Source organism: Channa argus, chromosome 10 (genome assembly GCF_033026475.1).
Source record: "Channa argus isolate prfri chromosome 10, Channa argus male v1.0, whole genome shotgun sequence".
In the NCBI taxonomy this organism is placed as follows: domain Eukaryota; kingdom Metazoa; phylum Chordata; class Actinopteri; order Anabantiformes; family Channidae; genus Channa; species Channa argus.
Genome location: NC_090206.1, coordinates 1,707,642 through 1,720,367, shown reverse-complemented (window position 1 = coordinate 1,720,367; position 12,726 = coordinate 1,707,642).

Here is a 12,726-nt window from a genome sequence, read left to right as displayed (position 1 = left end):
GAGGTTGTCTGCACTCAGGGGACGTGGCGACGACATCGCATGTCGGTTAACAGAGGTACGCCAACGTCGTGAGGAAGCACGTAAGGCAAATGAGAGCGTTGCTCCCGAGGACAGTGTGTCTGTAGCATCCACAAGGAGATCTAGGAAATCTAGAACAAGTTCTGTCACATCTTCAGCTACAAAGGCATGCCTTAAGGCCGAAGCAGGAAGAAGCTAGGCTTAGGGCAGAAGCGTTAAAGCAAAGACACGCGATAGAGCAGGAAGAAGCTAGGCTTAGGGCATTAAGGGTGCAGGAGGAGGCTAAATTTAAGGCAGAAAAGGAAGAATTAGAAATGAACGCCGCTCTTGCAGCTGCTAAAGCACGAAGTCAGATCATGAGTAAACGTGCAGGCCTCACTGAGTCACGTGGTCCAAATGTTGGCACTGATGACTTCCATCTTAGTCAGGCAAAGACGACGTATGCTGGGGAAGAGGTACCTGTTGTGGGTAGTGTGGCTGTTCAGATTGAAAGGGCAAGAGAAGAAGCCGTAAAGGGGTACAGATTAGGGTACAGTACAGATTACAGTGGGGAAGTAACGACTGGGGCTCGCGGCTGTGATACCCAAGCAAGGGCTGTTAAACAGCTTCCAGGATCAATGTTTAGTGGTGCTCAGTGTCAAACCGACCGTACCGAAGTTCCGGATAAACAACTCAGGGTTTATACTAACCCTCCTCAAGCGATTCCTATCTTTAGTGGAGATCCTTTAGACTATGATGTTTTCATCAAAGCGTTTGAAAACTCAGTGAAGAATAGCGGGGGGGATGACAGTCAGCGACTCTATCTGCTGCACCAGCACACGAGAGGACAACCTAAGGAGATTGTGCAAAGTTGCTTTAGCATGCAACCAGACGAAGGATATCACAGGGCCAGGTTTCTTTTAAAGAAGCACTTTGGTAATGAATATACAGTTGCAGCAGCCTACATGGAAAAGGTTTTGAATTGGCAAACAATTAAGGATGAAGATGGCAAAGCCCTATATTCATTCGCTCTTTTTCTAACCAATTGTGTGAGTTCCATGGACTGTATGGCAGAGCTTAATACTACAATCAGCATACGAACAATTATTTCCAAGCTTCCATATAAGTTGAGAGAGAAATGGAGGGATGTGGCTCATGACCTGAATGAAAACCACAACCGTAGAGCTACGTTTGCAGATGTAGTTAAGTTTATCACTGATGTATCAGAGAAATCACTGCATCCTTGCTACGGGGACTTGGGAAGACTTAAGGAACACTTAAAAGGGCCTGCAGCTGCCTTTGGGAAAGTAAGTGGAATGAAAAGGAGTTTTACCACTACTGCAAAGCAAGTTACTACTCAAAGGGATGCAAGTATAGAGCCTGGTTTTAGTAAGACAAGCTCTTTCAATACCACCAAAGCATCACCCAAGCCTATCACTACCATCAAGGCCTCACAAGAGTCTTGTCTCTTTTGCCACGAGGGACACACATTCGACCATTGTCAAAAACTACAGAATACGCCTTACAAAGAGAAGATAGAGTTTCTCAGGAAGGAAGGTTTATGTTTCAGATGTTTAAAATCGGGGCATATGAGCAGGCACTGCCAGGAAGTGGTAAACTGTCAATTATGTTCCGGGACGCACAACACGTTGCTGCACGTGAAGCCAAAGGAAAGGCAGTCCGTGGATCGTGACAATCTGGCAGTGTTCAACGGATTGGTGAACAGCAAACGTAAACAGAATTTTGACGACATGCCCAAGAACACCGAGTGCATCCTTGCCATCATTCCAGTCCGAGTAAAAGCCAAAAAGGGTAACAAAGTAATCACTTTATATGCATTCTTGGATCCTGGCAGCACAGCTACGTTTTGCACAGATGAACTTCTTGATGAGCTGAATCTACGTGGGAAAAAGGTTAGCCTTATTGTTACAACCATGACAGAAAGCAAAGTTGTGACAAGTACTATGGTGACAGAGTTGGAGGTAGGCCACCTGAACTCAAATACCTTCATAGAGCTAAAGGAAGTGTTTTCACAAAAGGCTATTCCGGTAAGCAGGAATAACATCCCGCGACAGGAAGATATAGATAAATGGCCACATCTTAAAGGAGTACAAGTACCTCTCATTGATGCAGCCATAGGTCTGTTGATTGGAACTGATGCTGCCAAGATGATGGAACCAAAGGAAGTTATTCCTAGTGTCGATGATGGGCCCTTTGCAGTCAGAACCATACTGGGTTGGACAGTCAATGGGCCACTAAAGGTGGATGGTTGCAATACAAGCAGGAATGAAATAATGCAAGCCATGTCAAATCGTGTATCTGTGGCCAGGCTGGAAGACCTGTGGAAACAACAGTTTAAATATGACTTTCCTGAGGATGGGCAAGAGGAAAGGTATGAGATGTCTAAGGCGGATCGTCTGTTCATGGAGAGGGTGAGACAATCTGCTAGGTTGGTAGACGGTCATTACTGCCTTGATCTCCCATTAAAGGAGTTGAACATTAAAATGCCAAACAACCGGGCCGTAGCAGAACAACGTGCTACAACTCTGAAGAGGAAGTTTCTCAGGAATCCGTCATTCAGGGCAGATTATATTACCTTCATGAATGATACAATCACCAAGAAATATGCGGTAAAGGTTCCAATTGAAGACCTTGGCCGTTGTGATGGGAAAGTTTGGTATATTCCACATCATGGGGTGTACCACCCTAAAAAGCTTAAGCTTCGTGTGGTGTTTGACTGTGGCGCGTCATATCAGGGAACCTCTTTGAATGAGCAACTCCTTCAAGGACCTAATCTTACCAGCACAATAATTGGAGTTCTAACCAGGTTTCGTCAGGAACCAGTAACAATAGTAGCAGATGTGGAAGCCATGTTCCACCAGGTAAAGGTCTCGTCGGCCGACGCTGATCTACTCAGATTCCTATGGTGGCCAGACGGTGATGTTAGTCGACCAATGGCAGAATACAGGATGGAGGTACATCTGTTCGGAGCCACTTCATCACCCAGTTGTGCTAATTATGCGCTCCGCCGATGCGCGGAGGACAATACACATCTGTTCGATGACTGCACAGTAAACACAGTGCTACGAAACTTCTATGTAGACGACTGTCTAAAGTCGGTGGAGACTGTTGAAAAGGCTGAGTCTCTTTACCACAGTTTGAAAACTATGTGTCAGATGGGTGGCTTTAGGCTAAACAAATGGATCAGCAATGATAGCAGGGTGTTAGCAGCCATTCCAGAGGAGGAGAAAGCGACAGAAATAATGGACCTAGACTTGGACAAAAATGCACTTCCAGTAGAAAGGGTATTGGGCGTGCAATGGTGCATTCAGTCTGATCAGTTCAAGTTCAGGGTTGTTATTCAAAGTAAGCCCCCCACAAGAAGAGGAATTTTATCCATGTTGAGCTCAGTGTACGATCCATTGGGAATGCTTGCACCTGTGAATTTATATGCTAGGAACATTATGCAGGAGCTTTGCAGAATGAAGTTGGGATGGGATGAAATAGTGCCTGAACATCTCGCCCAAATGTGGTCTCAGTGGGTGCAAGGTCTTGAGCAGCTAACTGACTTTGGAATTGAGAGATGTTTCAAGCCAAAAGACTTTGGTCAAACTGTGTCCGCTCAACTGCATCATTTTGCAGACGCTAGTGAGAATGGCTATGGGACAGTAACATACTTAGTCCAGCGTAACATCAGTAACCAAGCTCACAGCGCCTTTGTGTTGGGAAAGGCAAGGGTTGCCCCCTTAAAACCCATGACTATCCCTCGTCTGGAGCTTACTGCAGCAACCTTAGCAGTTCGTATAGACAAAATGCTAAGGAAGGAGTTGGAACTACCATTGGAAGACTCTGTGTACTGGACTGACAGTACAGCGGTGCTAAAGTACATCAGCAACGAAACATCAAGGTTTCGCACGTTTGTAGCTAACAGGGTGTCAGCGATTCAGCAGACCTCAACAGTCTCTCAGTGGCACTACGTAAACTCTCATCTTAATCCGGCAGATGGCGCATCAAGGGGACAGAAAGTGAAAGCCTTTCTGCGAAACAAGCTGTGGGTGTCCGGACCTGACTTTCTTACACAGGCAGTCGGGAATTGGCCACGGAACCCAGACTCTCAAGAGATTGATCTGGATGTAGCCGATCCTGAAGTGAAGAGAAATGTCACGGTGAATGTTCTTGCAGTTGAAGAAAGCACTGACATAGTGCAAAGGTTGATGGAGTACTACTCATCATGGACACGCTTAAAAAGGGCCGTGGTGTGGTTTCTGAGATTGAAAGATATGCTTCTAACATCATCCAGAAGAAGAAAGGGGCTGTTACAAAATACCGTCCAAAATATCCAGCTTCGAAGGAAAAAGCTGAACTACAAGACAAGGAAAAAGAACCTAACTGTGGATGAGCTCAAAGAAGCAGAGGTAGACATAATTCGTCATTGCCAGCGAAAGAGCTTTCCGGATGAAATCTCATCTCTGCTAAAAGGGGAAGCAGTAAAAAGGAGCAGTCACATACATAGACTAAATCCGGTGCTTCAGGATGGAATTCTTCGCGTAGGTGGACGGCTCAGCAGAGCTGCCATGCCTGAAGAGTCCAAGCATCCCGCTATTCTGGCTAAAAATCATCGAGTATCTCAGCTTATACTGCAGGACATCCATGAACGAATAGGCCATGGTGGTCGCAACCATGTCTTGTCTACTTTGCGTCAAAGATACTGGATACCAAATGCAATCTCAGCCATCAGAAAGATTTTATCCAGTTGTCGCACCTGTCGAAGATTACATGGAGCAACTGGGCGGCAACAAATGGCAGACCTCCCTCTTAGTAGGGTCTTACCTGATGAACCACCGTTTACTAGAACAGGTGTCGATTGCTTTGGTCCCTTTACTATAAAACGAGGAAGAACAATTGCAAAAAGGTATGGTGTCATATTCACATGTATGGCTACCAGAGCTGTTCACATAGAGGTGGCAGCGTCATTGGACACGGATTCATTCATAAATGCACTTCGACGTTTTATTGCAAGAAGAGGTCAAGTTTTAGAAATTCACTCAGATAATGGAACAAACTTTGTTGGTGCTGAGAGAGAGCTCAAAAGGTCTCTAGAAGAGTGGAACATGTCAAAAATTGAAAATAGGCTGACTCAGAGTGGTATCAAATGGATGTTTAATCCTCCATCTGCTTCACATTTTGGAGGGGTATGGGAACGTCTAATTCGATCTGTTAGAAAGGTACTCAGCGCTACATTGAAGGATCAGAGTTTGGATGAAGAGGGTCTGCAGACATTACTCTGCGAGGTGGAAGCCATTTTAAATAGTCGGCCAATAACTACACCTTCGGATGATCCGAATGACTTGGAGGCTTTGACGCCAAATCACCTTCTCCTCCTAAAAACCCAGCCTTCGATACCCCAGGGAGTTTTCCAAGAAGATGATCTTTACAGCCGCCGTAGATGGAGACAAGTCCAGTATATGGCAGATCTCTTTTGGAAACGTTGGGTTAAAGAATATCTACCTGAGCTTCAAAGGCGGCAAAAATGGACACATGCAAAGCGTAATTTTGTTCCTGGGGACATTGTGTTGATTGTGGATGAGTCAGCGCCTCGTAACTCCTGGGTGATTGGCAGGATCATCCACGCAATACAGGATGAGCGAGGTTTGGTCCGCCAGGTTCGTATCAAAACGAGGACCAACGAGTTCGATAGACCCATAACCAAGGTCTGTCTTCTCCAGGAATCAGAGTGAGACAGTGGTAAAGACTGATCTCCTACGGTGTGTTAAGTGCTGGTAACCTCTGGCACCAGAAGAAAGAAGAAAGAACACCATAGAAGAATAGTCATGATGTTTAAGGATTTTTATTTTGTGTTTGTATTGTTTTTGTTTTGTGTAAAGTAATTTAGTAATTGTTTCCAACATTAAATGTCTAATATTGGAGCACAATTAGGGCCCGGGTGTGTATGAGCCACCCAAGGGGGTTAGTTTAGTTACTTGTTTTATGTAATGTTTGCTGTGTGTGTGATGTAATTGTTTATATAATGTGTCTATGTACTGATGATGTCTTTAGTGACATCATATGGCTTTGATAGTTTGCCTTTGATGATTGCCTTTGTAGATTACCTTTAAGTTTGTTGACCAGTGGTCAAGGAAACAATGCAATGCTAAGGGTTTGTTAAGGAGAGATTCAGTTTTAGCTCAGCTACTGAAGGGTGTAAACGTGACACAGTAACTGGAGCATAGGAACTCTGACTACAAGAAAGGTGTGGACTGCAACAAGGTGGAAGAAAAGGGTTCTGTGTGTAGCTGTAGAGGCACACGGTTTCTTACCGAGTTTTACGAGTCCTGCAAGTCCCGTGAGTTCAGACATACTTTGGGAAACTTGTTTGATGTAACAGCTAGTGAGCGTGCTTGTGAGATCACCGTGCTTAAAGTTGTATGTACAATTGATCTGTCATTGGCTAAGTTGAGAAGCAAGTACAATAAATGTTCAATGTTTGTCTAACAACAATCTCTGGAGTGAAGTATAATCTGAAGAGTCAGGAGCGTTAGATTCGAGTAAGATCACCTCTACACAGTGCAAATGAGCAGTTTGGTGGTTCAGTAACATAAAAGTTATGTGTAAACAGTCCACTAGTGCAAATGACATCGGCAAGGGGGGTTATAATTGGGGGGCAGTACATGAGGGGCAGAGGGATCAGTTGGGTGCAGAGTTCAGTAAAGAGACAGCTCTGGGGAAAAAACTGTTCTTCAGTCTGCTAGTCCTGGTTTTGAGGCACCTGAAGCACCTGCCGGAGGGCAAGAGAGTGAACAGTCTATGGGCGGGATGAGAGGAGTCCTTAGAGATGCTGCGAGCTCGACGCAGGCAGTGTTTCCTCTGGACGTCCTCCATGGCTGGAAGGGTAGTCCCTGTGATGGGCTGGGTGGTTTTCACCACCCGCTGCAGTGCCTTGCGTTCTGCAACAGAGCAGCTCCCATACCAGACTGTGACACAGTTGGTCAGGATGCTTTCTATTGCACAGCGATAGAAGTTCACCAGAATATCCGAAGACAGCCGATTCTTCTTCAGTGTCCTCAAGAAGAAAAGTCACTGGTGGACCTTCCTGACTAGACTGGAGGTGTTTATAGTCCTGGACAGGTCCTCAGATATATGGATCCCTAGTAAGCGTTCCATTAATGTGGATGGTGTCAAGTGTATTTCTTGACTCTTTCCTGAAGTCCACAATGAGCTCCCTTGTCTTGGAGGTGTTAAGGAGCGGGTTATTGTCATTGCACTATGTGGCCAGGTGCTGAATATCCTCCCTGTAGGCAGGTTCATCATTGTTGCTGATGAGACCAATCACCGTAGTGTCATCTGTGAACTTGATGATGGTGTTAGAACCTTTCACATGCTTGCAGTCAGAGGTGAAAAGGGAGTAGAGGAAGGGGCTCAGTACACACCTCTGTGGTACACCAGTTTTGATTGTGGTGGTGTTGGAGCAGATGGAGCCGGATTGGACTTGCTGTGGTCTGATGGTCAGGAAGTCCATAATCCAATTGCAGAGGGAGGTGTTGATGCAGTTACTGTGTTGTTTCTCTCAAAGTGTGCATACAAGTCATTAAGCTTGTTTAAGAAGAGGACATCAGTGGCTGCAGGGCTTAAGTGGGTGGTTTCTTTTGGTTTTAGAATTGGCTTTTTAGGTGACTTTTTGGGAAGTCTGGCTATTTTCATCAGCTGAAGTTTGATACATTGCATTTATCAGCAGGATCAGCTCTGCTGCTGTACATTGTCGGAGGAAGCCTGCATGTTAGATGAGGTCCACCTACCCAAGATTTAGCAGAAAAGGACAAGATCAGTTTCAAATTCAAAAATGTGTCTTCATCAACTTATGATAAAATAATTAGAGCACCATAAGCGATTTCACATTGGTGTCTACCTATGTTTGGGTTAAGGTTGTTAACCTGAGAAACGGCTGTATGACATCTGTTTTGTTACACGACCATGATGACAGTTAACAACCTATCACTTACTTTTCAGCTAAACTGGACCCTGTAGATGCTGGATTACCTCTATACCTATAAAATGTGACAGTTGCAGAGAAAGATGTCATGGCATCTAGAGAAAGTGTTGGTTAAGCTGATGTAACCTCTTCTTTATGTAGTCTCTCATGTTCCAGGAGCAAAAATTCTCATGCCCTTCTACAGTGAGATGGCTACGATGCAGTGTTACTTGACATGCCTAATGTAACTGTTAATGGATGTAATGTTCTTAATCCAGTTATACTTTTACTTTTCACTGAAGGTTTCACATTCTCTAATCCCACCACTGGAGAGAATCAAGAAGATGTTGCAGTGGTTATAAAATGTGATGTTTGAGGTTTTGTGTTTTTCCATCTTATTGTTTAGCTCAAGGTGCTGATTTTTAGCTCATGGAAGAACAAAGTAAGCTGAAGATGGAAACAGTAAAGATTTCAAGGAATCTGATAATGATCATATTCTACATTCCATATAATAATGTTGTTGCATAGCTTGTCCCGTGGCATCAGAGAGGCTAAGAGACAGTACTCAAGGAGGATAGCCCATCAGGTCAGCAACAGCAGAGACACTCGGAGCCTGTGGCAGGGAATACAGACCATTCCAGACTACAGGCCCGGACGTGTGACAGTAACATCTCTGTGTTGAACGAGGTGAACGCCTTCTTTGCTCACTTCGAAAAGCAAAACTGCTCCACTGCACAGAAGACTCCACTTCCTCCCGGCGACCAGGTGTTGATGCTGACCCCAGACAGCGTGAGGAGATCCTTCAGCAGGATCAATGCACGGAAAGCTCCGAGTCCTGACAACATTCCTGGGCGTGTACTGAGAGACTGTGCAGCAGAACTCACCAATGTCTTCACAGACATTTTCAACATCTCTCTCGGTCAGGCTGTTGTACCCACATGCTTCAAAGCCACCACCATCATTCCAGTCCAGAAGAAGCCGTCTCCATCCTGCTTCAGTGACTACCGTCCAGTTGCACTTACTCTGATTATCATGAAGTGCTTTGAACGGCTAGTCATGCACCACATCAAGTCTCCCCTCCGCCCCTCCCTGGAACCCTTCCAGTTTGCATATCGGTCCAACCGCTCGACCGACGATGCTGTTGCAACGGCTGTCCACTCAGCACTCACATATCTAGATAAAAAGGACTCATACGTCAGAATGCTGTTTATAGACTTCAGTTCAGCATTCAACACTATCATCCCTCAACAGCTCATTCACAAACTGGTCCAGCTGCGGCTCAAAACTTCGTTGTGCAACTGGCTGTTGGACTTTCTAACTGGAAAACCTCACACAGTACGGGTTGGCAGTAACACATCCAGCAGCATCACACTGAACACTGTGGTCCCCCAAGGATGTGTGCTGAGCCCCCTTCTCTTCACCCTGCTTACCCATGAATGCACACCATCACACAACTCCAACCTCTTCATTAAGTTTGCGGATGACACAACTGTCGTGGGTCTCATTAGTAACAACGATGAGACAAACTACAGGAGCGAATTGAGACGCCTGGCCGGGTGGTGCAGTGACAACAATCTCTCTCTGCATTGCAGATGATCCTACTTTCCTGTCACACAGCTTCTTCAGCCTGCTGCCATCAGGGAGGAGACTGCGGAGCCTACAGGCCAGGATCAGCAGGTCGAAGGACAGCTTCATTCATCAGGCTCTCAGGAAGCTGAACTCGCTCCCGAACTTGCCCCCCCTTCCCTCTTCGGCCTCAGTACTGTACTGTACAGGCGCAGAACTATAACCCCCTACTACCTCTCATGTAAACTTAATTCAAAGAACTGCCCTTGAGCCCTCTGCCCTCTGCCACTTTTAACAGTCTGAATAAGCCATTTTTTTTGCACTAATTCTGTTACCTGCACTGATGAACACTGTACTGGTTTGCACTCCATCTGCCATGTGCCTTGTGCTGCTTTTACTTTTACTTTATTGTGCTTTATATTATACTTTTATTAGTATACTCACCAATGCCCTTATTGTATAGTTGAATTGTATAGTGTATTTTATATTTTTATTTTATATTTTCTGCAATATTTTTATATTTTTATGTGATCTAGATCTTAGGCTCCACTGTTAGAACTACCTGTAAGCATCATGGATCTGAGAGAAATGCAATTTCAGTTCCCTGTATGTATGTACTTTACATGTGGAAGAACTGATAATAAAGCTTGACTTGATAAAAATGTTTATCCAACAACACTGACTTAGTTTCAGCAGCAAACCTAAAAGTGGATGCTGTAGCTAAGAAAACTGCACACCATGAAGTGAGACACACACACACACACACACACACACACACACACACACACACACACACACACACGTAGTCATGTACAGACTGAAATTTGTACGTTGAAGAAACAGGTCTCCCTTGGACTGAAGTTTATTCAGTTGTTTTAAGTAATATGACAATAATACCAAAAATTCAGTTTGGGAAATATATCAATTTTGGTAATAGGACATATAGAAAATTTCTGACATCCACTACCGTAGAAATGATGACAGCTTGCGGTATTGCCAGACGTTGTGTTCTGCTTTGTTTCAAGTACTTTAGCAGGTGAAGGACATTCTTCCTATGATCTGAAAGCTGATGTCTAGGAGGTGGAACAGACTCTTCCAAATGATGTACACAAACCACACAGCAGTAAAACACATTTATACACGCCACCCACGGTAAGAAGGTACCAGAGTCTGTGGATGACCTCTCTGTGAAGAAAGAGACAAGTGAGTGAGAGTGAAGCAACAGTGAGAACAACATCTTGGAGAAAAGACTGAACAGATTCATAAATACTGCTGATGTACACCATAATCCTGTGGACGGCCCTGCAGTTAAGTGTGCTGCAGTACACTGGTCAGTGAGATGTGCCTGTGATGCGGGAGCTTGGGGACATTTTCTGAACTGTTCCATCAATTGGCAACTACTGATGACTGCAGCTGTATTTCTTATGATTAAACTGTAATCAAAAGGGGGGAATTGTGATGGGAAATCACGTATATATACATTTAATGCTTATGGTTAGTTTAGTTGTACTCATGGTATGTGCTCATTATGCTTATGCAGGATGTTGTATGAGGATGTGCAAGATGTTTTATGGGGATGTTGTGACACTTGGTTTGATATGTGTTTTTGACCTGAGGAGGCCCTGTAGAGGTCAGCTATGTGTTTGTGTGATGGCCACAGCCTCGGACACACCCCAAGTTTGTTTGGTAATGTTTTCACTTACCTTTTTCCTTAAGTTTAGTTTCTTGTTATTAAGTTTAAGTTGTATTAATTTAATTTCTCTTTTACTTGAGTTATCATTTTGCTGGTCCGGGCGTGTTGGCCATCCAGATAAAAGATTGGATTGAGGCCTTTGTCAACTTTAAATACTTCCTACTGGGCCTGGATTGTACCAAGTACCCCGTTTGATGCAGGGAGGGGAAAATATGGGGAATATGTTTCTTTAGAAGTTATAGGTTATTAAATGTTGTTTGGTTCATTATTTTGTTATTGCTTTTTCATATTTGAGTAATGGGATGATGTTGGTAAACTGTTTGTCTAGAGTTTATTTATAATTTGTCCAGTTCTAGTTATGTCTACTCCTTGTGTGTCATATTGGTTTGGCCAGCCAGTATATATGTTGCCCCTTGTGTGTCACTCAGGTTAGGTCTGTTTTGTCTCTGTTGTGATTAGAACTTATGTTGTAATTTCAGTTTGATAGTTTAAGTTCAGCTATCTTTTGTTGACCTCTTTTAGGGCCCACATTCTGTTAATTGAAATTTCTTAGTAAATGTGACATTTGGGTAAATAAAACCCATTTTCTTTTGTAACGTTACTCCTGTGTCCTGTGTCTACCTGCTAGGTCCCTGACAGTTTGACTGCCCACATGGAGTCATCTCCAGGTTGCACCAAGTTCCTATGTGCTTAACAAAGTTACCATTAAATGAGAAGGCTGGAGGTAGCATCCTGGGGGGTGGTTAGAGATGTTAAGACTTTAGAACTGCACTGGATGGAGACTTGAGACTTTGTTGGTGCACTTTTCTCTTAAACCCTTAAAGACATCCTGGATGTGGAAGCTTCTTTAGTGATTACACTCGAGGTGTCTGTTGCCAGTAATTGTTTAATTTTGCCATGACAGTATGCATTAGTACTGATTAAAGACAAGCTTAGAATTTATGTATATATGCAGAAAATACAAAAGCTGCATCATCATATAAGTAAAACCGAGTGACTAGGAAACACCAAGACAATAGGTCCACCAGCAATTGTATGTAATACTTTGCAACAACGCTCTGAGCAGATAAAGCACGCCAAATTAAAATAGAGCTGAACATAGAACAAGGGTCTATACATCCAAAATAATTCAGATAGATTTACAACATATACATTTAACAGACTCCAAAAAGCCATCAACTGTGCATACATAGTACAAGTTCTTTGTGTTATGTATCAATACAATAGTGAAAGAGAAGTTACAGAAATCTGTTGTCCAAATGTATAGATGGTGCTATATAAATACATACAACAGCTTTTAACAATATTGTCCTTTTTTAAGCATGGTTGTGCTAGTAGGAATTACCATTGTAGTGGATGTAGTAGCAGAATTTGAGGCTATAAAAGTGAAAAGTTGCTAGCTCAAAGATATTTAGTGGTGGTCACACACTTTTTGGGTTGTGGAAGGTGTGGTTGTTGTGGTAGTCCGAGGTGTGGTTGAGGTAATGCAAGAATGGGTTGTGGT